Source organism: Marmota flaviventris, chromosome 3, assembly GCF_047511675.1.
Source record: "Marmota flaviventris isolate mMarFla1 chromosome 3, mMarFla1.hap1, whole genome shotgun sequence".
Taxonomy (NCBI): Eukaryota; Metazoa; Chordata; class Mammalia; order Rodentia; family Sciuridae; genus Marmota; species Marmota flaviventris.
The window spans coordinates 99851982-99856993 of NC_092500.1; positions in this window are offsets into that span (position 1 = coordinate 99851982).

The following is a 5012-nucleotide window of genomic DNA, read 5'->3' on the forward strand; positions in this document are numbered from 1 at the left end:
TAGTCTCCAAAGATAGGTGAGGACAGAGAGCAGAAAGGTTTGGCATTGAAGTGTCCCCAGATGTGATGAGAGCAATGAAGCCCAAATCCAAAGAGTCAACAAATCCCAATGGAAGAACAATGAAACAGATGCAAGAAACACCACAGTGGGTTGCAGGAAGACAGTGTAGAGAGGAAACCTTGAAATCACCCAGGGGGACATGACATCTAACTTTCAGCAGTACCAGAAACCAGGAAGGAGCCAGCTTCCCACCAGAAACAGGCAGGTAAGTGGGTCATCCAGCATCTCCCAGCTGCAGGCCAAATGGCACCTCAGGGACCTCTATAGCCAGTGGAGGGGTCTCTTCACCATGTAAAGGAAAAGCAGAGACTGAGAGAGTCATGAAAGCCGATCAAAACGGGACCAGCAGATTTCCAACATAGGCATGTTACAGGAACACACTGGTCAGAGAGAGATGAGCCAGGTGCAAACTGGTCTGCACAGCACAACACAGAAGAAAGACAGAGGTGTCAATCTGGGGAATAAATGAGAGCTCTGTAGAGTTATTATTATTCACTATTCAAAGGAGTGTCCAATGTTTACACAAAAATAATAACAATGCGGGATGCTTGTGACACAGCCAAAGGTGCAGTGGTGAAGCTTCAGCCCAGGTACCAAGAGGGGAGCAGCTTTGGAGACTACTGCAGCATTGTCACATGGGACCAGGTGGCAGGCAGTGCTCAAAGGCAGATCATGGCAAGCTAAAGGCTCATGATAAACCCTAAAGCTACTGCAGAGTAAGAAAAGAAAGCTATAGCTATCATGTTAATAAAAGTGACAAAACAGAACAATAAAAAAAAAGTTGATTCATCCAAAAGAAGGCATAAAAGAGAAAAGGAGACTAGATGACAGATGGGACAGGTAAAAGTAGACAGAAAGGGCACATCTTAACCCAGCCACACACACAACAGTGGGCCTGGGAACAGCCTGAGCACTTTGAGAGTAACATCAGAAAACAAAACACTTACTGATGCCCATGACAACTCTACCAAGACACAGAGAGGTGAAAAACACAAGGGACGTCTCTGCATCTACCTGATGCTGCATCAGTCAAACACACTGCAGTGGCTATGCCAACATCAGAAAAAGGGGACTTCATAGCATATGACACCACCATGAGCAAATAGGTCCATGTCATAAAGGTGAAAGGGTCGACTCTCAAGAGACCTAACAATCCCAAATGCAAACACCTAACAACACCTTCAGAATACATGAAGTGACCACAGCCAGAGCTACCATGGAAAAAAGCCAGCTCCCCAGTGGTGGGAGGCCAACCTCTCTCTCAGTCATTCACACAACAGGTGGCAAGAAGTCAGGGGACTTGAACCCTTAGTGGCCCTGTGGAACACCCCACCCAGCAGCAGAACACCCTCCAAGAGCACAGAGAATCAGCAAGACAAATCCCCCTTCCACCACAAAGCAGGTCTAGGCAGAGTGAAAGGACTCAAGTCCTTATGGTGTGTTCTCTGATCACACAGGAAAAAATACCAGAAATCATAGTGGGGTCTATGTGGAAAATCCCCCAAACACTGGAAAGTACCTAACACCTTTTTGAACACCATGGACCAATGAAAAGAGTCAAAATCAAAGTTAGAGAATACTGTGAATCGAATGAAGATGAAAATATGGTGTACGAGAATGTGAGGGAATATATAGCACTAGCTCTAGATAGAACCAGGTCTAATCTATGACCTCAGCTTCCACCTAATTATCTACCAGAAAATGAGCCAATTAAATCCAAAGTAAGCAGATGAAAGAAATATTAGATAAGATATCAATGCAATGTAAAAAAAGAGGTAAGTAGTAAAAATCTATGAAATTAAAATCTGATTTTTTGAGATGATCATTAAAATTGATAAAGCAATAGCCACAATAATCAGGAGTGAAGGAGATGGCCAAAATGGTGAATGCTAGAAATGAGAGAGGATGTCACTGCATGTTGGAGACATATGAAGATGTCATTATGTCATGAGGGACCCTGGGGGCAGACCCCTTTGTGCAGAAGAATGGAGAAGGGTGGAGCCTGTGAAGAGGGTGTGTAGGCTGCCAGGCACAGGTGTGACCATATCACTTTGGAGAGTGCTAATTCTGTGAAGGAGACACAGGCAGAAGTCATGGGGGGGGGGGCAGCTGGGGACATCGCTGCCATGCAGAGGGGAATTCATCTGACCTGAGACCTGAGTGAGGGGATCTGGTGTCCCAGTGAGGTGAGGGTAAGATGTGCCCCTCCCAGGAAAGAGGCCAGTGTGGCTGGAATGTGTCTGAAGGGGACAATAAAGGAGGGCAGAAGATAATGGGGAGCATGCAGCAGCCTAGGAAACCTGGGCCACTGGTTGATTCGGAAGGCAGCAGGGTGCATGGAACCTGTCATGAGCTAGAAGTACTGCCTGGCGGGCAGGCAGAGGGACCAGAGAGGCAGCTCCAAGCATGAGTGGAGCCGGGAGGCCAGTCGGAGTCTATGGTCACTTTCCTAAGGGGACAAGGAGGTGGCTGCATGTGTGCTGGAGGCAGACAGGGTGCAGCAATGGGGTTCTGGGCGTATTTTGGAGGTTAGAGCTTCCAGGAGTTGCTGTCGGCCTAGAGACACCAGATGGCCATGCAGAGGCTACAAGGCAATTCCTAGATTTTTATTCCCAGCCACTGGGATGAAGGTGGAACCCTTTGCTAATAGAGGAGGGACTGACAAGAAGATTCTCTCTGTCCACATGATGAGCATGACTCTAAGAACCTCTGAACTCTGGAATCACCAAAAGCTGGGTACACCCTTCCCAGAGCAGTTTCCAAGCCAAATGCCACAGGCAGAGTTAACTTCACTCCATGCATTACCAGTGACAACCTCTGAGCTGGGACACCATCAGAATGGAGACACCAGCCATGGATTCAGAGCAGAAAGCCTAATCCACTGGCAGTGGAATAAGAGTAAATTCCTGGTGCAAACATAAGTGACCTCCATCCCCGTGAACAGCAGCTCACTTGAGCCGCACTTGCTGGTCTGCCTCTAAGGAAGCACTATGACCTCCCTGTGTGAACACAGGGATGACCACCCAACAGAAGCTGTGGCTGGGCACAGGAGACCCTCCCAAGGCTGTTCCTTGTCACAGGCAAGGGGCAGGTGGGCTCTTGGGTCAGTTCAGCCCCTATCTGACTAGGGGTCATAAGCAAGTTCTCCCTGAACCAAGGTAAAGCCATCTCACAGGCCTCAATTTTCTTCAGAGATTACCATAACTAGATGATCTCCAAAGTCTCATTCCAATCAAATGCAGTCTGGAATGTTCTGTATTGAAACACAGCTGGCCAAAACTGGAATACAATCTCCAGAGTCCACAAGAGCCATATGTGCATATGTGTGACATGGGACAGGCTGGGGACCAGACAGCAGTCAAGCCTATGCACATATTATCACCCACTTAGAAGATGGACACAGAGGCTCAAGGACAACCAGACACTTGCCTACGTCATAGCCAGGAAGTGGGAGCAGGAACTGGGACCCACATCAGCTAGACTCCTGCTCCTCCTGCCTCACCTTCCCCATCTGCTCCCACCACTGTGCTTTCAGAAAATAAACAGCATCTTTATTGGGATTTTTTAAATGTATAAACATCTTTTGAAAGGTATTACATGTTCTTGCTTTAAAAAAAATAAGTCCCATCTTGGTAATACTGTATTTCTCAAGCTGGGTTTTGAGGAATGTGCGTTCACACCACAGTGGTTCTCCCAGGATAATCCCCCACCTCACGTCCTTATCTTATTGAGAGTTGCAAAGCCCCTTTGTCCAGGTACACAAACACCCACAGGTGCTGGGGATCAGGGAGTGGTCATCTTTTGGGGCCATCACTCTGCTCACCAGTGGACATGTGGTTTTGCCCTTGGTGAGGTGTAGTTATTCCAGATGATTCCTTAGGTAGACAACCCATCCCTGGACAATGGTGGTCAGGATGAAGAAGGAGCACCAACTGGGCTTCCAAGTGCCAGGTGACCATTCAGCACTGGCACACCTGACCCATTATATCGTCTCTGGGTTGTGCAAGGCAGGAACCTTCGGGGTCCATACTACAGATGAGACACATGGCCTGATATCAGAGACGTTTTGGTGCAGCAGCTGGATTCTCATTTCGGCTATGAGGAAGCAGAGTCTCTCTCACCCATGCTGGATCAAGAGGACAACCCACCTGGACATAGCTGTGGGGTCCAGATGGAAGGACTCAGCCAGAGACCCCGAGTGGGACACTGTGGTGCACTCTCCCAGATCCTAACAGAGATGCCTTGGCATGAGGGTGGAAGAGGCAAGAAAATCTGCACCTGGGCAAATAAGGAAGCTCAACAGAGGCAGGTCGACCGGGCTCAGGGCAGTCATGGTGGAAAGAAAAGAAAGTAGATGGATCTCCATAAAAATCCACATTTCTAGTTTCCTTCAGAGAAAGAAAAATCCAAACAGCTGCCACACGGAGCCCAGGATCTTCCAAGGCAGCTGCTGTCCCGTGTGGATGGCGAGGGCTTCAACCACGCAGCCCAGGCCACCAACTCCTGGTGCCCCATCAGCCACTCAGCCACGCCTGGCTCCTGTGTGCTTTTAAGTCACAACTGTGTAACACAAAATATTTCATTCTAAACACTAATGCAAAGCAGTATAGATTGCTCCAAAGGCGCCCAAAATTTACCATGGCAACATTCTCTACGAAATAAGTGTGAGGCATCAAGAAATTCAATATTTCTGGTTTATTTCATTTAAAAGAAAAACAAAAGTCCATACCAACACTCATTTATAAGTCTGAGCAACCACATTATTCACAAGAGCCACCATATTGGATAGTGCAGATGCTACACTACAATTAAATGGCACATCTTACAGAGTGGACACAGCTGTCATGGTATTAGTGATGTTAGTAACAGTAACAAAGTAATGGCTCCAATCACTAACCTGTTTTTACCATAAAATCATCTGCCTAATCATGGCGAGGTGTTTTAAAACCAGT